This window comes from Periplaneta americana, chromosome 10, assembly GCF_040183065.1.
Source record: "Periplaneta americana isolate PAMFEO1 chromosome 10, P.americana_PAMFEO1_priV1, whole genome shotgun sequence".
Taxonomy (NCBI): Eukaryota; Metazoa; Arthropoda; class Insecta; order Blattodea; family Blattidae; genus Periplaneta; species Periplaneta americana.
The window spans coordinates 59,932,834-59,956,330 of NC_091126.1; the positions used below are offsets into that span (position 1 = coordinate 59,932,834).

Here is a 23,497-nt window from a genome sequence, read left to right on the forward strand (position 1 = left end):
AGAGCTGAAAACCCGGGTTCAAATCCCGGCGCCGGAGAGAATTTTTCTCCGTTCCATTACTCTTTCATCGTATGATGACGCAGAATATCTGCATGGAAATATCATATGTACTTCGGTACATTATCGGTATATATGATATGCGTAAATCACTTCGTGATTTAAGACGGCGCTTATTCCGTCGGATCCCGGCCAACTAGTCACTCATATCGAGTGCACCTCAGCACATGTGTGGACTTCGGTCCTGCGTTCATAGACATCTATGACGTAGTGCAGAGGGCGGCCACTAGAGGGAACCCAAGAGTTGGAGCTTAATCTTTGACGATTCTAACCGGCGTCGGAGTTGTATCCGGTGTGGCTTAGTGGATAAAGCATCAGCACGTAGAGCTGAAAACCCGGGTTCAAATCCCGGCGCCGGAGAGAATTTTTCTCCGTTCCATTACTCTTTCATCGTATGATGACGCAGAATATCTGCATGGAAATATCATATGTATTTCGGTACATTAAAATAATATATAATTAATATCCAGTTTATTTAAACTATTAGTAGTCAGTTGATAGCACGAAGGACTTATTAATTGCTACTTTGCGCTGCATTTTACAGAATTTTTACTTTAAACCTCATTAACCAATTTTGACTTACACCACTTCTGCTCTGAACGGCTCATATGTACAAAGCACGCTTCACGATGTATTTAAAGACTTACGGTCTTACTAATAGAAACACTATATACAGACGTTTAACTGTCTTATATAATGAGTAGCTCGTTTATAAGTCTTGTGTTAATTCCTTACTAATAATCACTACATACGTCGTGTATAACAGTATAACTGGTACACAGCTACGTCATAGTTTCGTCATTACTTCATTACGAAAGGTAATAGAATATCTGAGGTTCTCTATTGAATCCGTTAGAGCTCTCTAGTTTGTCGTGTCAAGTATCGATAGTACAACTGGCTCTGATCGATTACCACGCTATATTTTGGTCAAAGAGTACAAGCTACAGCAGTATTATTCTAATTATTCTATGCTCTTTGGTTTGTTCTTCTGTGGTTACAAGGCAACCATCATCATAAAATGACAGTCGATACGAACAGCTGTTAGAGGGGCGACCATTTTTTCTCTATATACAACGCTTAAACAAGGGGTTTCGTGTATATTACTGCAAAGCAATTCCCATTGTATAGTTACAGGCTGTTTATACGTCCATCGCTTATGCATGGTTTATTAGTAACGTTCTGTCCCAACTCTGCATAAGTCTCGTATAAAAACTATACACGGTTTATTAATAAGACGGTTATTGGCTTTTACAACTTAAACCAGCAGTGACCAACTCATTTGCTCTTACGAAGCAATGTGTGCACTCACGAGCAAAAAGACAACCGATTGAGTGGGACAGTCTGCTCTCGCATACTGCATGTGTGCAGCGAAGAGTGCTCTCGCACAAAGAACACGAGTTGATCGTCACTTTCTTCAACTTTTCGCACCAAATCTCAACTGCGACACGGATATGGCTGGCGCTGGCAGCCAGAACTGTGTCTTATGATGATTCACGCCCAATTGCGTATTGTGCGTGCGTAGTAGAAGCAGTCGCAAACTGAAAAAAAAAAATACAGTTACTAATTTTACTTACGAATGTGCTGTTAGCAGTTAATTGAGTTTTCCAATGTAACTGTGGTTTAATTCGAAAAAGTTTCTTTTGTTTATTCAGGTTTACTTTACTTGTTAGAAATGAAGTATCACATTAAAGATTCACTCCCTATTAGCAAAGGAGTCGCTACCTAGTTCATGTTATTAACAGAAGTATTGTGTTTACGTCATTGAGAGTTAAGAGTTACGATCGATTTCTTTGTTCACGCTCAGTGTGTGACTTTGTCATTTAGGTTTCGTCGTAGTTGGAACATTACTTCCTGTATTTTGCGTAATTAGTGTACATTATACTAATTCACACGTGGAGACAAATTTGACCGACATGGAAAATTAACATGAGTTGTGCTGTTGGTGAGAAAAAGTGAGAATTTTCGCCTTATTAGCAACCTTGTACTCTTCTCAGGTGGAATGAAAAAACGAATTTCAAATCTTAGTCATCATCCTTTCTAAAATTCGTTCTCAGCTTTTAAAACGAACGACCGTGATACTCGATGGTTAAGGTTTAGGATTTATATTGCCGGGATTTGAAGGTCGTCCGTTCGAATTCCTGTTATATACTCGTGTTTGTTTTGAGTTTTATGTCCTCTGTTGCCTTAGGCAGAATTCTGATGCCCAGCCATGAATGAATTCAGTTACAGTTAGGTCATTCTATGCGAAAAATATGTTTTTGAACCATGATTTCTCAAAAGTTAAAAATATTGTAGTAGGTTGTTTTGTATGTTCTAAATATGAATTTCAAGGAATACTATATTTATAACTTTCATAGTTTGGCAGCAATCAGAATTTAAAATATTGGTTTAACAAAGAACACGGTTTCATTCATTGAAATTTTCTTACTATGTAAAGAAAGATGGAAAAATGATTTCGATGCAGTTCGAAAAAGGAGGGCCTTGTTTATAAATGCCCTTAAAATGAATATATATATATATATATATATATATATATATATATATATATAATTTTTTAAATAGTTACCCACCGTAATTTAATTAAAAAAATATAGAACACAAAATGCAATTCATTTGTACAGACGAGAAAACATGTGTTTAAATCTTTAAGGTATATTGATTCCACTGTGAAAATTTCAGAATATTGACTTAAATATCATGCCAGTTTTTAATAAAAATAACTCACCGGAACAAAGGAGCTCAGCAGGTAGGCTCTCCCGTCGTACAGAATGTTGCGCGATCAAGGTCAGGGAGACGGACGTTTGAGATTACTCATCGTTATGAAGTCTCGCGAACGCTGCGATCGCCAAACGTAGCAAGCGATTCTCAACCGTCGGAATAAAAGTTAATAATTTTATTAATTTAATTATTCACAGGTTTTTTGAGATAAAGTCATAAAACTTGGAAGATGGATTAGGAATAAGATTTTCTTTAATACGAATGAAATTCGCATGAATTTAATTTGTTGCATTCGAATATAAAACTATTTCTTTTTTCAGTGAAGTGTTTTTATGTGAATGCCTTAATATTATTCGGATTAGTCTTTAAGGTATATATGATTATTAGGTTTACAGTGGCGTCTGTTTAGTTTCGATGACACTTCATATAGGGTGTCTAGAATATTTTAAATGATGGATAACATGTAACTGCCACCCATTTTTCAGTCATTCGTATGACTAAAATATTAATAATATGGCGGTCAAAGTTGGCAGTTTAATTTATTTTCATAATAACATTATTATATTAAAAGCCCAAAAAAATTCATGGCATCGCTGGCATATTCTTAAAAATTTGTATGGAATGTCTCAGTTCTTTTTAGACTACAGACTTTAAGAAACGATGAAATGATAAACTGTTATTGAAAATATCATTACAACGAACGCTAGTATAATGAAGTATTTAGTACTACGAAAGTACTTTCAGTCCCCTGAATTTTTTCCCATATAATTTAATATTAAAATATTTCAATTTAACCAATTTCATATTTACAAAAAAAAAAAACAGTATAAAATGGAGTCTGATGAGAGAGTGAGTAAATAACTGTGACAGTTTTTGAACCGGTCAAAAACCCCAGTGTCAATTAGTTTAATTAATATGAATGTGGCGTTGCTATAATTGGGGAATTTGAGATCTTTATGCTGATATTTCAAAGGTAGAAAAGTTGTCTGCCGTCACAGAAGCTGTGTGCAAGAAGTTTTAAATCGACTCGGAGGTTTGAGGAGGAGCTTTATACAATGGTCCCTAATGTGACAGTGGGCATTCATAGCAGTTGGCTGGTCTATTGGTATGCAGAATGCAGGACTCAACTCGTCCTGTGAGGAGGTGGAAGAGGAGGGAAGAAGAAGAAGGAGAAGGAGGGACATTATTATATATTCCTTTGCGAAGGTTACACTCAACAAACAAGAGAAAGCAAGAGATGGAGAGAGAGCAGATTCTCCAGCAAGCATTGAGTGATTGGCTATCTTAGAACCCGAAGTTTCCTCCGCCCAGCAGAGCATTGTATGGTAAATACATCGGCTTCACAAATAGGAATCAAAAACTCGCAAATAAAGGATGCGGACGGCTGCACGTCACCAACCCTTGCATATCCGCCACCTGCATATTTCTTTTTATCTCTTCAGCTTAAGTTTTCTGTGATTGAAATCTGCTCATTTCTATGCACGTTTACGAAGTCTGATTGCACCGATTGTCGCGGGTTCGATGCCAGAAGTCTTCTCGTATGCAGAGACCCAACCGCTCTTCACCAGTTTGAAATATACTTTTTTTTCAGGAGACACTTACTATTCTCGTCCCTGTTCTGCAAGTCTGAAAGGAATATAATGGACCACATGATTTCAGGGTAGCGAAAAAGGTGCGAGAATGGGCTAGCTATAATTTTATATGAAGGTATTTTGTTGCGGCATGGAATGCAAAAACCTTTGTGTCAAATGAACTTACGATCAGTAGTTTTTAAATAAATTCGTATTTTGACTCACTATAGTAAACTCAATGGAAGGTCCGGGGTTCGATCCCAGGTGGTGACAGGAATTTTTCTTGTTGCCAAACTTTCAGAACGGCCCCGAGGTTCACTCAGCGTCCTATAAAATTGAGTACCGGGTCTTTCCCGGGGGTAAAAGGCGGTCAGAGCATGGTGCCGACCACACCACCTCATTCTATACTGTTTTCGCTGTAAGAAAAATCCTAATGTAAACACAAGCACGTGGCTGTCATACCCGTGATTGGCTCACAGCCGAAACACTCACATGACGCAGGAAAATATAGTCCGTATTTGGAAACTATCATCTTGTATTATTTGAAAATAAAAAATTTAATTCTAGTTCTTAAATACAATGAAACATATAACTTCACTCATGTAAAACGATATGTAAAAGAAAAGCTACTTTTATATTTTGTTATGTACTATGAACGCGGATGAATACAAACAGTAATACCGAAGTAGTCTGTTCTTGTAACAAGCTGGCGTCACTTGAGCTCGTTGTTTTTCACGTAAGCACGTGGTACTGAAGTATGGCTTCTGCATCCTCGGTGTGTGTGGTTATTAAACATAAGAGTGGAAACCCTCTCAAAAGCGGAGAAAAACAAATAGTCTTAAATGTATATAAGTTATGTGAGTTTTAATTAGTGAAATTATAAAGTAATTGTTTCCTAAGCAAATGAATGCATAGTAGTGAGGTTAGGCCTACTTGACGAGTAACTGGGAATGTTTAACATGAAACAGAATATACAACAGTAGGCGGGAACATGTACTGAGAATCTATGGCGCAAAACAGCGGCCAATGAAGCCTCGCTTCAGTCACGTGCTATTGTTTACATTAGGATTTTTCTTACAGCGAAAAGATTATAGTGCCGAGGTCATGGAAAGCATGGAGCTCTACCTCCATGCCCCCCAAGTGCCTTCATGGCGTATTATGGGGATACCTTTTACAGTAAACTCTATATCCATCCTTTACTACTTGATTTAGCACATAATAATAGTAAAACATTTAAACAAATTTGTGATTACTTTTTCTTTGATGGCCGTCCGGTATGCAATTTATTGCAGCCTATTGTGTCGCTTATTTTCTACTTCGTTTCCTGCTTTATACATCAGAGGTCCTTGCGGTCGCACAGAATGTCACACAGAGACATCTGTGCGCAAAGCAGCGAGCTTGGTAAGGTGAGAAATAGTTGGTTGGTAAAGTTGTTGCAGCGCTTTTCCATCCGTGAGCCATTCCCTCATTAATTATTCATTCATTAATATATACTTTTATGCCCAAGGGCAGCTGTCCTTTTGATTTCCTTGCAGCAGCTCATGTTATCACTTATAGAGTACACTCCAAGTATTTGAAACTCTGTACTTGTTTTACTCTCTCACTTCGAATTCGCACATTTACCTGCTTTTTTCCGATACTATGGTCGTCTTCTTGTTTACATTTACCTCTTTTCCATACTGCTTATAACTTCATTTAGTTCTAAAAGTATATCCCTTACTGTCATAATCTGCTAACAGCGCTATGCCATCAAAAATGTTCTGAACTTTATTCTTCTTCCCCTTACTACCACCTCTCCTATGTTCTGAAAACAGCTGTTATTCACTAAATCCTGCAAATAAATTCTAAACAGTGTGGGTAAGCCGTACCTAACTGGTGATTATCGTTTCCTTCTCCATAATACAACAAATAATCTATTTGTGTTATGCCGTTCCCATCTAACCTAACCTCCTGTACGCCCACAAAGTCTATTCTATATCTAGCTTGTTCTTTTGCTACTAATGTTACCCCTCCTGTTCTATATAGATTTGTAACATTCCAAGTACCAAATCTCAAAATCTTATTCCTTTGCTGTTGTTGTGCCAGAGAATGAGTCCCATTCCGAGGCTTATTTGAAGGATTCGTAACAAGCTGTTTTCTACGGTGATGGGTAAATGTCTGTTATTATTCGGTTGAGAAGCTTTTATCATCCAGTCTCCTGTCAAAAAATCTGAAAGTTAGAATTTATAAAACAGTTATATTACCGGTTGTTCTTTATAGTTGTGAAACTTAGACTCTCACTTTGAGAGAGGAACATAGGTTAAGGGTGTTTGAGAATAAGGTGCTTAGGAAAATATTTGGGGCTAAGAGGGATGAAGTTACAGGACAGCGGAGAAAGTTACACAACGCAGAACTGGACGCATTGTATTCTTCACCTGACATAATTAGGAACATTAAATCCAGACGTTTGAGATGGGCAGGGCATGTAGCACGTATGGGCGAATCCAGAAATGCATATAGAGTGTTAGTTGGGAGGGAGGCCGGAGGGAAAAAGACCTTTAGGGAGGCCGAGACGTAGATGGGAAGATAATATTAAAATGGATTTGAGGGAGGTGGGATATGATGGTAGAGAATGGATTAATCTTGCTCAGGATAGGGACCAATGGCGGGCTTATGTGAGGGCGGCAATGAACCTCCGGGTTCCTTAAAAGCCAGTAAGTATGTAAGTACCTAAGTGGGTAAGCCGTAATATCACAACATGAGACCAATGATTTTGCTTCTTTTTATATTGGAAATGCTGTTAAGAAATTATCAACAGTAATCTCACTAGACGTTTTGATTTATCTAGAGAAAATCAAAACTCTAGTGGGATTTAATTGACTATTACACGATTAGAAGAAAGTATATAAAGATTAGAAGTAACGAAGTACTCCAATACAATAAAATATTAATTGACTTACGAAAATACAACTGTCTTGAAATGTTTTTTATACCATCTCAACATTACAAATATTATGCTAGATGCATGCTAGATGGCAGTAGTGAACAATGCCTTCTCGTCGAGATCTATACACGATGGCAATGTTACTAGTCAAGAAGGCTTTGTTGATTCAGTTTCATTTTTATTAAGACAGTTTCATTCCACTTCAATTATCCGAATCACAGTAATCAACGTCACTTGACAGATGATTTTCAATAAATCTTAATATTAAACAATCTCTGATACGTGACTATCCGTAATATCATATAGCAGAAGCTATAACATAACCTAACTAATATTACACAAGTGTTAGAAAAGTTTTAATTAACGACGATGACATAAAAAATAAACATGAATAATTTTAAAAGGAATAATTATTGAATGTACAATTTTCAAATTTGAATGTGGTTGGTGGTTCAATTGATGTTATATTGGACGTGTGCGTAATAGAAGTGGAACTCGTTGATTTAGGCCTACATGGTGTATTCAACTTATTCAGGATTTCCGAATGAATAATTTTAAAAGGAATAATTATTGAATGTATAATTTTCAAATTTGAATGTGGTTGGTGGTTCAATTGATGTTATATTGGACGTGTGCATAATAGAAGTGGAACTCGTTGATTTAGGCCTACATGGTGTATTCAACTTATTCAGGATTTCCGAATGGTGCCCTTCATTTATTTGTAAATCGGATTTCAGAAGATGCATAGGTATGATCAGTGATTTTTATTAATTCTTGTTCTTGAATGCCAATGCGAGTCATATTTGAAACTGCTGTGCATCGACTGGAGTGGTTTGTAATTTTATATATTTTTTTTGACGTCCAGACCAGCGCAGTTTCAAACGTTGGTAAACAAAGAAACAAATGCTAGGGACGCGATAAAATTAAACAAATGCTAGGGACGCGATAAAACTGTGCGATAAGCAGCCATGATTGGTTGAAATACGTCCTTTCGTACCGTTTTATTGGTCAAAAGTACTATGACGTAGTAAGAGTGTAATAGTCACTTAAACACCGCAGCACACAACCGGGTTTGAACTGACGAACTTTCCGTTAAATGGAAGCATGGTAAAGACTGGATTACAGGGAAAAACAGTTTGAGTTACAGTAGAAGTTTGTAAATTATGAGTACATATTTTACATTTTAGATGATCATTATACCACATTATTGATTGACAAATCTCGTGTGCATAACAACTCTTCTGTGAACAAGAAATTATACAGTACATGGACTAGCAGCTGGAGAAACCCATGAAATAATGCACAACATCCCGTGCCCCATCCTCGGAGACCACCAAATTAATTTAGTAACTTGGTGGAGCTAGAATAGGACTGCTAGTAAGCTTTCGATTATCAGAGGAAAATAGAATTAATTGCCTCTCGAATAACGGTTTATCCTACTAATTCGGGGAGTTAAAACCTCCCTCTCCTACGCAATACGTGTTAGTACTGCGAAAATAGAGCGTGCAATTTGCACTCTTTTTTCAATTAAACTGAAAGATCCCAAACGACCAATCTATCTGTAATTATTTGTTCCGAATAATTTACTTTAGGCAGTTATTGTTGTTTGCAACTGAGTGAGACTTGTTTGAAATTCAAATTAGCCGCGGATTTATATAATTTATCGCAAGCTTTCAACTATCGTTTATTTTAATGATTAAATCCTGATTGAATATTTCTGTTGCCGAGGGACACTAAAATCTCTACCTGGGATAAACCAAATCAAATAAAAAATCCCCTAAACCTTCATACATAGTAATGTTCAATTATTTTTATTTGTAGATTTCTTAAAATAAGATCTGTTCTCGTTTGCTTTCGTGCCAATGGCTTCTACAGGGACATCACTTTATTTTTACCAACATTTTTAACATTAACCTGGCTATACTCTGAAACACTGTTACCCCCTACTATTACAGGAGTTTGGTGTTACTAGTGCAATATGTAAACAAATCATTTTACTAGGTATATGAGGAGAGAAAAGTAGTGTATCCACTTATGTTACAGGGAAATACGATATTACGATTTTCAGTTTGTTTATTACTTTTACGGCATTTTATCAAAATACAGTAAAGTAGTAACAGTTTTTTTCACAAATTCAACTCTTAAGGCGGTTGTATTTATTATATAATGGCTACATTATTTAGCATATTACCGTACTTTCGGTAACTAATCTTCACTTCTGCTCAGTCCACACAGATAAAGTTATTCAGTCATGCTACACACCATACCTGTGCGAAATAAGCAGGGCCAGGTGTTTATGGAGATTGCGAAAATCACGACATAATAGATATAACAATAGATTTTTACTAATCTTTACGAATTAAGTGATTCTGATTAATAATATGCGGATAAAACAATCGCGACAAATCGCGAAATAGAGTTCTAATAGCGAAATATGAACACATTCGCGAATTATTATTATTGTGTCGTTTTATAGCGAATTTCATATTCTGAGTTCTTTTTTCGGACTATTTTTTCTTTTGAATTTGTTATAATATCGAAGTAGGCTACATTACATGGTATTCCAGGTGTTCTGATTACATTAGTGAACAAAAAAGACGGAGAATTAGTATTTCGCTAATAATTTTAAAGTGTTAATTTGAGGGCTGCAAGTTTTTTTCGTGTTTAATGCATGTGTGTTAAATACAGTCTCAATCCAACAAATATTGTCTATTGGCCATACCGCACCTTTACCAGAATTCAACGAACCTTTAATATTAATTATTTGGAAAGTACCTAATATTCATACTGAGTTAATACTCCAATTTCAAAATAATTGTATTTTACAAAATTTCCATTAATACCCACCAAGAGTACAAATCAATCTCCAACAATCTCCGCCGACACCAATATTAAAAAACACAAATAATAAAGTTAATCTCCATAAATACCTGCCCCTGAAAATAAGCTTCAATAATATAGGCTCTTCCTTCTATGGAAAACGCAACCATATTTCTGAAACACACTATACTCTGTACTGTTTACTTCACTGCTAGCAGACTTCGAATGCAACAGTGGCCGTAAGTTTGTGTGGCTGACGGGAGCAAGAACATTAGTGAAAGGGGTGGGAGTCGAGTACATTCAGAAACGCAGGTACAATAAAAATGCTAGTAAAAATAAAGTGATGTCCCTGTACAAGCTTGGCAGAGTTATTTTGGTATTTCACTTCATACAAAAATGTGAATTCTCTCATACTTAATTAATTACTATGTGTGTGAATGTGTGTATACTGTATATATAATCGTATTGTTCTGTTGGCTTCAGCCATGTTGTTTCCACTTACAAATGTAAAGAACCCGGGTACAATTACCTGGAGGGGTATGGAAAATATTTACCTACTCCCATTGTAAATAAGTATGTCTCTCTTATCTTACTGTATCTTTGTTCGCGTTTATCGCGTAAGTGGTATTGCACCATGTTCACCATATGGTCCGGAGATTTTGAATGTCTGTATGTTGCTACATAATCTACAAATGAATGGAAAACGTGCGAAAGGGCGAACATTTGAAGGCAGAGAGATGATAACATGTAGGCTGTAATTAGGGACCGGATTTTTATGTAATTTCATATATATATATATATATATATATATATATATATATATATATTCCTTTCAACCTAACCGTATATAAATAACAAATCTTTGCGAATCTTGTAATTACTATTAATATATTAAAATTTGATACTACATATTTTTACATATTTACCCAACATTAAATATTATGGCTTGGTATTACAGACGTGGACAAATTATTAACAAAATTGACGATTTTTATGATAATTCTGTGTACAAAATTTGACTTTTCAATTTAGACTACAGTTGACAATTTTGCATATTTCTATCATTACAGTAGATATAAATATGCAAAAATGTTAACTGTAGCCTAATTGAAGTGTCAGATTTTGTAAAAATATATAATAAAAATCTTCATATTTTGCTAATAATTTGCAAATATGCAAAAAAGTCAACTGCAGTCTAAATTGAAGAGTCAAATTTTGTAAAAATATAAAATAAAAATCTTCAGTTTTGCTAATAATTTGGAAATATCCAAAATGTAAACTGTAGTCCAAATTGAAGAGTCAAATTTTGTAAAAATATATAATAAAAATCTTCAGTTTTGTTAATAATTTGTAAATATGCAAAAATATCAAATGTAGTTTAAATTGGAGAGTCAAATTTTGTCAAACATATACAATACAAATCTTCAATTTTGCTAATAATTTCGAAATACGCAAAAATGTCAACTGTAGTCTAAACTGAAGAATTATATTTTGTAAAAATATGTAATAAAAATCTTCCATTTTGCTAATAATTTGTCCACGTCTGTACATAAATCTACATATTTAGAGGTTTTTATTCATTTTTACTTCTTTAAAAGGAAAAAGAAAACTTCTGCTGGGGGAAGTTTACAATTTGAAATACACAGATTTAAAAAGCCCTTTTACCTACCCGAGAAAGGATATATTTCGGGACGAAACATAACATCTTAGTTCCAGGAAGTAAAAGAGGCACTCACCCCTTACCGCCCACTGTAAATATGAGTGAACAAAAGGCAACCTTTATCATACAACTACTTCGTATTGTAAATATCATGAAGGGAATAATCTCATACGCATAAGCCCACGACATAGTAATAGGGTCTAAAGACCTTACAAAGTTACAACAAACAATAAACATCATGGTAAAATGGTGCAATAGAAACATATTTGTTATAAATGTGGACAGGATAGAAATGATGATAATCAGTAACGGCGGAAAAGCACCAGAAACGGTAGAAATCGTCATGAAGAACAGAAAATTAAAAATTGTACCAGACTAAAAATATCTAGGCTTAACAATACAAACCACCCCAGATATTGATAATAAATATTTTCATGATTTTACATATTTTGGTACATATTCAGCTTATTTTTCTTACATAAATATGTACATATTTCACACCTTGATATTACATAAAAATCCGGTCCCTAGCTATAATCGTACATCCATTTGTACTCTCTATTTAGTGTACCTACACAATTTTCTCTTAATACATGGTGTTCTTGCGGTGTTTCTACTCTATCGTCGGCCTGGTTGGCGCAGTTGGCATATTAGTGCTGGCCTTCTCTGCCCGAAGTTGCGGGTTCGATCCCGGCCCAGGTCGATGGCATTTAAATGTAGGCCTACTTAAATGCAACAGGCTGATTTCAGTAGATTTATTAGCATGTAAAAGAACTCCTGCGGGACAAAATGGGTGAGTGCACTGGTTTTATGTGTGTGATGTGGTATCTTACTGTTATTGCAGACGATCTTAGCATATACAGCAGCGGTGACCAAAGCGCGTGCCGTGATTACATCGTGTAATCACAGACATTCAAACGGGTACGAGGAATTTCCTGTACATGGCTGTGTGTTTCATTCACGTAATGAAGGCAAGCAGTGGCGGTATCATGTCGCTCTACAAACTCTATCTCTACAAGCAGTAAGAGGTAGTTTCGTAAAGAATGAGAAGGATAACTTCTTTGTATTTCTGTCGGACAAAATGTAATATGTTGACCTTGTTCAACGGTTCAATTAGGAGGACAGAAACATTAATTGCCATGCTGAACAAGGTATTATTATTATTATTATTATTATTATTATTATTATTATTATTACTGGCCACTAAGTATGTGTTTCTATAATTCTTCTATACGTGGATGAATATTGACATTTTCAGATCTTCTCCCTAGAAAGATAAAATTATTAGGTTTTATCTCAATTTTAATCTTCTTAATCTGTAGATGAGGATAACTATTTATTAGTTATTCATTTAATAATAATATTGTAGAAAAACTGATTCAATATTATGTGCCAACGAACTGTTAAACGCCTGGAATTGACATGTCTTAAATCATAGCCAGGAAGAGAAAGATGACATAAATAAATGTAAGGAAGTCAGCAACCTAATGAAATTTGAAATATCTCGTGCTCTAAATCCTATAATAGAACAGAATTTCTCAAAAGATTAATGATTAAAATGGCTTAAATAACTTGTCCATAAGTAAATTTTAATTTTGAAAAACTACGAATTTCTCGACCAAGTATCGAGAGAAGAATTTAGAAAATTCCTGGTTATATTCAAGAGGAATATTAAAAAAGAAGCAAGAAACATCGTGTATTATTCACTGGCTCTTGATGACAGCAGTGAAATTACTGATACAGCAAAGCTTCAGATTTTTATCCGCAGGATTGATCAAGATGTTAATACAGGAACCACCACTGGTTGTATTTTTCATACCAAGTACCTTTCCTCCGTTTCCTTACTTCATTGGCTGTCTGTTGCATGTAATCACTGCACGTCGAGTTTTTGTCACCGCTGGTATAAAGTCTAAGACGCGTAAAGAAAACTCATAACTCAGAAGCAAACATTCTGATGGGGGCAGATAAAAAAAGTTAATTTTTTTCCTCCACCATGTTAATAATGTCAAAAGAAGTGCTTATGCAAATTTTGGCCACTCGACCGCAATTACGAGGCCGTCCAGAAAGTGATTTTCCCTGGGACCGTTTATAGAAAAAAAGCACAATTGCATGGACATATGTATTTAAACAGATACAGCAATTGTTGCGCTATTTGTCAACACATCTCCCACTAGAATTGAGACATTTGTCATACCATGGAAAAAATTTTTGTGTCGTACAAGTCAGCCGCCTCACATCGGAACCAGCGTTTGACTGCGTCTGCACCTCTCTGTGGATCCCATGATATGAAAAAGTCTCAATTCCGATGGAAAATATGTTGAAAAATAGCTCAACAATTGCTGTGTCTGTTCCAATAAATTTTTCCAATGAAATTGTTTTTTCTTTCTGTTAACTGCCCCTGGCGAACGTATTTTTTACGGCCCTCGTAATTGCGGTCGAGTGGCCAAAATTTGTATAAGCACTTCTTTTAACATTATTAATATGGTGGAAGAAAAAAAATAACTTTTTTATCTGCCCCCATCAGAACGTTTGCTTGTCAGTTGGGGAAAGTAAATGCATCTCTTGCGGGGAAAGAGTTGTAATTGTGTTATTTTGGTGTAGGATAAAATTCTTGCGTATTAATGCTGGTTTTAATGTAGAGGTGTTGCAGCGAAACATTTTATGATATTCTATTGGTGTTTAATCGGATAATTTAAGCATGAAATACTTCTGGATTGGTGACTGTTTGTTGAAAAGATTGGAATGATTGTGCTCTTGTGGGGGTGGTGATGAATATTTAAATTGCATGAGACTTTTTGAGGAGTTCACGACGGCTCCACCAATTAGTTATGTTGTTAGGACGACGCTGGAAACCGACACTTTGGTTAGTGTTTGTTTTAAAAGGGAATTTGAAACTTGGATGGGTGTGTTAAATGCCGGTTCGTCGGCGTGGGAGGAACAATACCAGGTTGCACGGCCCGCATATCTCGCCAGCCGACCTGCCTGCCTGTCTGCCTGCTTGCCTGCTTGTTAAATAAATAGTAGGTGTCACACTTCACGGATCAGACATTTGATATCGTTTTCGTAAACTCACCATCTCTTTACATATGTCTTGAATTCTTTTATTCTCATTATGTTATATGGATGATGTTTTGTTTTATATTCACAAGGTGTAATGTTTTATAAAATAAAAGGGTTTAGATTCAAAATATCTTGTCTTAATACTGTGTGCAACATGATATGAGTCGAGAAGCATAAGATTCTTGTCCGGGACAAATAAAATATGTTTCAGAAAGGCGACGAAAAGCACATACAGTGTGTTCATATATTTTTCTTCCAAAGATTTCGTTGCACGTTCCACATCCATTAGCAGAACGTCATAGTTTAAAGTTAAATTCACGACATCCTTGTGAAATTGTGTTTTTTGAACTTAATGACCTCGGCAATTAATATAATACAGGATGGCCCAGTTAACTCTTTCACCTCCGATAGCGTTGAAATATTTCAGATATACACAGACCGACAATATTACAAGTTAAATTATATCGAAGAGGACTTCTGATATACGTAATGTATCTTTTGTACCTGAAATAATTTTCAAGATATTAGAGTCAACTTTCTTTCTTTTTTTTTTTTTTGTAATGGGAACCAATTATGTATTGTATTGCAAATGTTGCCTTAGCTCTGTCTAATAACAACTGGCTACTTTACCGACTGTTATAAAGTCACCGGTAAGAGTAAACAATGTCTGACGCAGCCTTCCATATGTCTAGTTCATAATGTTGGTGTAAATGAAGATCGAACACACACACAGTACTGTACACTATCCAATACAATCCTTATTTGTTCAGTTCTGTACTGTACAATTGAACGATAAGAATCGGCGATGTTTCGAAACGGCTCTTTAGAAGGTTTACGTGTGTGGAGGCACGTTAAGTTACATTTCACTAGTGTATTGTATAATTAATTGTTATGAGTGTTTTAAACGTGAATTCAATTTGACCTGTAAATCATTTCTAGGCATTTGATTGCACAGTTTGATTCTGGTTGCACGATTTTGTGTTTTGAGAATAATTGTTTATTTTTATGGTACACTACTTTCATGTCTCGCTTCATCATGTGCAACATTTTCATAGTATTAAAATGTACAGTACATTGTGACTGTGATTTAATTGAAGGGCAACGCTAACCAGAATTGTCCTCCCTCTGTCCGATCCTTGGTCAGACATTGTTTATGTTTACTCTTACCGGTGACATTCAAACAGTCAGTGAAGTAGCCAGTTGTTATTAGACAAAGCTAACGCATCAGTTGCAATACAAAACATAGTGAAGAAAGTTGATTCTAATATCTTTAAAATTATTTCATGTCCAAAAAATACATTACGTGTGTCAAATGTCCCCTTCGATGTAATATAACTTGTAATTTTCAGTTTGTGTAAAGGAGAAGGTGGAAATATGGGCTAGAAGTGGTTTTTTACTATATATTGTGTTGTTTCCCAGCGAAAACACTCTAAAAGTACGTCTCGTGTCCATCAGTCTGCGTGCATAAAGATACAAATCAGTTGCCTTTGTGGTGTGGTTGTGGTGTCCTTTGTGTTTTTCATAAATTTCAAAGTTTTTGCAGGTATGTAGTTTTGATTTAACTGAAAGAAATATATTTCGTGTTTAGAAATCACGCTTGATGTGTTGCACTGATGAAGAATAGCTCTATCACATGACATAAGAGTAATATTTATTTAGAACAACAATTGCCATACATAATCTTCGAAACCTTCATGAGTCGATGCTGCTAATATGGGCTACCTCTGTCTGTCAAATATGGGATATGTAGCCCATATTACCAGCACGTTAACACGTCCTGTATTTTCACTATCGTGATTTGCATTATTTGTTACTGAATATACCCACTGATGTGACAGGTTTTCTACTTATGTTTCTTTGTTTTTTCCAATTTTATTTTCAAATTTTTGTGGTATGTAGACCCCACTACCTATAGAGGATCACTTCGTATTTATTTCAAAAAGTATATGCAAATATCTATTGCAGCTATTGACCTTTAAGATTGGAAAAATTGTATATGTATAATTACTTTGTATGACAATAAAGATTTCCAAGCAATATGAGCTAACATTTTCCATTATTATGAGGAAAACAAAATGGTAGCCCATATTTCCACCTTCTCCTCTATATCTGAAATATTTCACACGCTATCGGAGGTGAAAGAGTTAAGTGAGGCACCCTATATAGTTACTCAGAGTACATAGTATGTATTTTTTTTACTATGAACATAAAGTATGCACTTAGACACGATAAATGTTCACTCTCCTGAAGCGTGAATTTGTCTTAAGTGTCATTCGTGTTCACGCGAGATTCACACGGGGAAAAAATCAAGTCATAGCAGCGACATATCTATATGTCACGGAACGACGTATTCCCTACGAAGCACATGCATATTATATTTCAAGTTACTAACCATTCCTCTACATTTTGGCGCTCTTGGTTTTGATACAGAATATTATTTATTGTAGTCACAGAATTTTGTCTTGAAATTACAGTATTATGTGCTTTCGTTCAATATGGACAATTCCTTATTTTTTTAATTATTAATTTAAAATTCTTTTTAAACTAAAGAGATTATTGACGGACGATGAGATCATCATCATATTCCAGGCACGAAATTAGGCCATTGTTGGCCTGTTTCGGTTCCAGCTATACACGATCCAATAGACGTTTCTGTGGACGTCCAGGTCGTCGTCGTCCTTTAGGGTGGTATTGTCGGACCATCGGACCTATGCCCCTTCAGCGCTGTCGTCGTTCTTGGAAAAGTTAACGCCTCTACTCACCCCATTCCACCCGTTTCTCTCCCACTACGTCAAACAGCAGGCCACGAACCGAATAGGGATGTTGCCAAACTTCCGTTAAACAGTGTCATGTCTCTTGAATATTGCTTATAATACTGTAAGGTTAATTATTAATTATTCATAATTTAATTTAAGTAGGTCTAATGACGCTGATTGACTTATGCAAAATGCTATTACTTGCTTAATAATATTTCTTTCACCACTCCGTGCTACAGTATTCATGTTGAGTTGACAACACTGGACTGCAAGTGCAAATAAACTGTCCCGCAAGAAGGCTCAAAATTGTGAGTAGTGGGGGAGAGAAAGAGAGAGGGATAGAAAAGAGAGAAATAGGAATACAGGGAGAGAAATGAATTGCCGAGGCTGAAAAGGAATTGAAGTTCAGTTCGCATATCTTACGGGGGCACAGATTCGATGGTCGGACTATATTTTAGCATTTCTTGGGGTGTCCGACCAGCTTCCATACGAGAAATGTGTTCAAGCCATCTGTTTCTGTATTCTGTAATTTCTTCTTCCAATGGTTGCATGTTGAGTTGCTGCAGTATATCCTCGTTCCTCTTGTGGTCCAGAAGTGTGTATCCTGCAGTTCGTCGCAGATATTTAATTTCAGCTGCTCTTAATCTGCTGATATCTCTTTGTTTCAGAACCCAAATTTCGCTTCCGTAGAGGAGAGTTGGAAGTGCAAGGGTTTTATATAGCTTTATTCTGGAATGTTTCTGCACTAAACTTTGTTTTAGGGTATGGTTTAGCAGTCCTAATATACGATGAGATGATATAATAATTATAATGGAGCTGTGGTGCGATAAAGTGGGAAACTAAAATGAGTGAATTTTCACGCACTCTCTTCGGCCGCAATATATTTCACAAGATCTTCCGGGAATTGAGAATCTCCCTTTCAAGAGAAGTCGGCTGGCCGAACTGGAGTTAGGGCGATAGCATTTTCTTCAAGTCTCAACCCGTCTGTGTTAAACAACATCTTTACATTCCAGATCTTTGTACCAGAAATCCTCACCATGTAATTTCAATGTAAAAAAGTGAATTATTTCTTGTTTATATTGGTAACTACACGAAATCGAACTGCAGAAACGGGTTTCGAAAAATCTGATGGTTTTTATGTCCTGGCAACTGGACCAACATTCGTGTCAGGTAACACTATCTTGTTCCTCAACTTCATCTGGCTTTTTCTTTTCTATTTAGAATTTGGGATCGGCCGCATTTATTTCGCGTGTTGATAAAGTTCCAGACCAGAGTTTATCTGTTTATGGCTGTAGATAAGAAATGCTTCGTTTGCAAAAGGATAGTAAATTTCGAAAGACCACGCGAAAAGTTCCTGGTACACTTCTCACGTTAGGCTGGTTACTTGAAAATATGGAGGAATGGAATGTAACAATTATAGATTATGTGAATTTATTTTAGATAGCTGGCGTGGCACGAATAGTAGAAGTTCACTACATGTTCTACTAGAGTAGTAGATAGGAATTTTTTTTCCAACCAAAACGAATAAAAGTTAATTTTCGAGTCCTACCTCACTCTGCTGCTAATTTCTAGACAGAGGAGCTGGAATTCAAGCCCAGGTGTTGCTATCAGATCTGTGATGCACTGAACTGCTTTGGGACAAGTTTTGTCGAAGTACCCTTTTTCGCACGCCAGTCTGTTTCTTCTCACAGTCACTTTGTTGGTATACAGTAATATCACAGTCTAGTGTATATAGTCACGAAGCTCAATACGTAGTAAATATGCATCCATAGATAGTTGCTAACCACTAGGATCGCTACTATCGCCCCATTACAGACAATGCGAAATAGTACCTGCACAGTCTATTGTTCCTAGCACCCTCACAACTCAAGCTTCGTGACTGTATATACTAGACTGTGGCAATATATATATATATATATATATATATATATATATCTTTATCTATCTTGTATATCCTCTGTAGTCTACACTTGAAGTTAAATCGTTTAAAACTTACGGGTAAAATATAAAAAAGTGAGGTTTGAGACGGAAGGAAATTAATTTCTTAAACAGGGCGCAAGAGAAGAAAGAAGAAAAGAAAAACAGAAAGATGGTTGACAGAAAGGAGGAAATAAATAGAGAAACTAGTAGGTATACAATAGAAAAGTCGAAAATGAATGGTAATATAAATAAAGTAAGGTAAATTTGGACAAAATGGGTAATAAAAGAAGTGAGAAAAGAATGGAAAGGTAGTAAGAGAAGACACAAGGTAAGGATTAGAGAGGAAAAGGAAGGTCAGAAGAAAGTTTAAAAATAAAGAGAAGGAAAAAACAAAAGGTAGGTATGTAGGAAAAGTCCCGCGCCGTGGCGTCGTGATCTAAGGTATCCTGCTTAGGACTCGCGTTACGGAATGCGCGCTGGTTCGAGCACTCTTGGGGGAAGAAATTTTCTCATGAAATTTCGGCCAGTGTATGGGACCGGTGCCCACCCAGCATCGTGATGCACTTGGGGAGCTACGATAGGAAGCGAAATCCGGTTGCGAAAACCAGCTATAACGGCTGGGGAGATTATCGTACTAACCACACGATACCTCAATTCTGGTTGGATGATCGTCCACCTCTGCTTCGGCTTGTGAACGTGAGGCCAGCAGCCAGCTGGTCGGTCTGGGCCCTTCAAGGGCTGTGGCGCCACGGATTATTATGTAGGAAAAGGGAAATTAAAGAAGAAACGGGAATAGCAAGAAAGAAACAAAAAGATAAAGAAACAGGGGAAAAAAAACAAGAAACAAAAGGAAACAAGAAAGAAAATATGAAGATGGAACTTAGAAACAAAAATAAAAGTGGAAATACAAATAAAAAGGTGAAAGAAGAATGAAAAACAAAGATGGAAACAAGAATGAAAAACAAAAGATCGTACAAGGAAGGAAGGAAAAATGGGAAGGAAACAAGAAAGTAAAAGGAGATGAGGAAGACAACCAAAGAGGGGAGCATGGAAGATAGAAACAAGAAATGAGTAAAATAAATAGAAAGAATAAAAAAAGAAAACGAAATGACAAAGTAAAAATAAAGTAGGAAATGAGAAAGACATGGGAATGAAAGAAGCAAGGAGAAAAAGAAGAAACAGGAAAGGAAAAGAAAGAAGGAAACAAGAAAGACATGGGGAAGAAGAAAACAAAGATGGAAACAAAAAAGGGAAAAAAAAACAAAGAGGGGAACTAGAAACGAAATGAGAAAATAATTGAAGAGAAAAGAAGAAAACGAGAAAGGAAAAGGAAATAAGAACGAGAAAGGAAACAGGAAGAAAGAAAACAAAGAGAAGTAAACAAGAAAATAGGAAAGAAAAGGAAAAAGAGTAGTATCACAGTCTAGTATATACAGTCACGAAGCTTGAGTTGTCAGGGTGCTAGGAACAATAGACTGTGCCGGTACTTTTACGCATTCTGTAATGAGGCGATAATAGCGATCCTAGTGGTGAGCAACTATCAAAGGATGCATATTTACTACGTATTGAGCTTCGTGACTGTATAGTGACTGTGGTAGTACAAGAAAGAAAAGAAGGAAATAAGAAAGGAAAATTAAGAATGAAACGATTACGAAAAAGGAAAGAAGGAAGCAGATAAGATTAAGAGAAAAAGAAGCAGAATAAGAAAGGTAGGAAAAAACCAAATTGATGAAGAGAAGGAAATGTAAGAAGTGACGAAAGCAGGAAAGGAATAAAACAAGGAAAAAGAGTAAGAGAAACAACGAAAATGAAGGAAGGAATGTAGTATTTACCTGGTTTTGTAAAGACTTTTAAGTTAATACTGAAAGAATGTCGTAATGTGAGTGAAACTTTCCAGTCCAATTACAAGGTCTTAAAACAAGAAGTGCGTGCTTCATGACACTTCCTTGCTGTTACACAATTTACGCTCCCTTGAGCTTATGGTTTATGTATCTGTTCCGTACGACACGGTATTGCGTTGGAAATTCCTTTATTGGAACTTGAAGGAACGCATTTGTGAAATATGAAATATTACATTTTTAGCATTCCAATTTGCTTTGAACTTTTATAAAAACACGTAACTAAAATGTGTAGCATAATAGGTGAAATACTGTTGCCAAAAAATCACATTTTTCGTCGAGATAAAATTCGCGAGGTATGACAGTAATTCTCGTGGAATGACAGTCATCGAGTTCCTCTCTTTGGACAATAAAAATACATTCTATAAACCTCGTCCGTTCCCACACGATTGTTAAAAATTATAGCAATAACATTATTATTATTATTATTATTATTATTATTATTATTATTATTATTATTATTATTAAGTCTGCGAATCTGATTTTAAAACTGTCTTCATGCATAACTAATTCTAGAATAGCTCTGAAGTTTCAGATGAAGGCAGTTAGGAGAACTGTACTAGCGCCTTGCTGGCTGAAAATCCGTCGTAACAAGTCATATTCTAATTATTCTCATACAAATCGCTTTGTACAAATATGTTCATTATAACGCAGAGACTTCAACTACGTGGAGTTGAAATGTGGCAGCATGATTTAAATCTATTAATTGACACTTAACAAGAGCATCTCGAAATACACGAATAGTTATACCCTAAATAATATACAGTAGAACTTGGTTATAACGACATCCAAGGGGCCTTGAAAATTATGTTGTTATGAACGAGTGTCGTAGTAACCGAGATTCATAATTATTATCAGTCTAGTGAGGTGGAAAATGAAAAATAATAAACATAATTAGGCTTGAATAATTTAGAGGGAAAAATTGTTCCGGGGCCGGGTATCGAACCCGGGACCTTTCGTTAAACGTACCAACGCTCTCCCACTGAGCTACCCGGGAACTCTACCCGACACCGATCCAATTTTTCCCTCTATATCCACAGACCTCAAAGTGGGCTGACAACAGTCAAGCAACCAACATTTGAGTGCACACTAACTCTGTGTGACTTTAAATTGTGGTTTTTTGTTACGTACAGTGACGGAACAATTTTTCCCTCGAAATTATTCAAATTGACTTTACTGGGAGTTATTCCTGAAAGCTTAATTTGCATAATTAGGCTTGTTTTAGATTTATGTATTCACTTTTAAGCATATCGTGAATACAATAAAATACATGTACAATTATAAATACAGTATTCTGTATTAAAACAGTTTGTTCATTACTCACCAAACTTATTTACTGAGGAGTAAAGTAATCAATCATTTTACTCTGTTGTCTCCTACTTGCCCAATATACACTTTCTAAATTAAATTCTATGTTCATTATTTCAGTTGCAATTTCACTGCTCCTTCTCCTAGCTTCATACTCCCTCCTCTAGCTTCATAGAAATGTTCACAATTCTAATGGCTTCTAAAGCGTCACTCACTTCTTTTAGTGGCCATACTGCGTTTAAATGCGTGCACTTGGTGAAAACTTCCTGTCGAAACTTATCTAATACCGCATGAATTCGGGCAGGTTACAATGCGATGGGGAATCTGCCTGCATTCCAGAGGTCTATGATAGAAGGGAACAGTAAAGGATTTGCCAGATTTCAGCAAAATATTTCTTAAAATACTTTGGTTCTTAGAAAATTGTATTCCAAACTGAGGTTGAAAATGACGTTATATGCGAGGTAGACGCATATGCGTTTGTCGTATTAAGCAAGGTAAAAAGCATATATCTTTAGGGGAAATTAGTTAGGACCACAGAATATTTGACGTTATAGGCTAGGTGTCGTACAAAACGAGGTCGCTATAACCAAGTTCTACTGTATACCCAGATAGGTCGGCCTTATAGGCTTTGGCGTTAACAACTTTTGTCAGGTTTACTACGCTGCCATCTAGTTGTCATAATTCCCATTTGAATTGCATTAGCGACTGTACTGCCATCTCGTGTTCGTTTACGACGGACGGGTGGCGATCCTGGCGGTTGTTCTCTTCAAAGTGCTGCCGATTTTAACATAGCGATGAGTTATCTG

General features: G+C 36.0%; 1 protein-coding gene across 15 annotated transcripts in view; it reads left to right on the forward strand.

The window, feature by feature from the left end:
- The window catches only part of Cirl (Calcium-independent receptor for alpha-latrotoxin), a 1,849,656-nt gene that overhangs the window by 1,351,932 nt on the left and 474,227 nt on the right, over positions 1–23,497 (forward strand). The gene's annotated exons all lie outside the window — the stretch shown is intronic.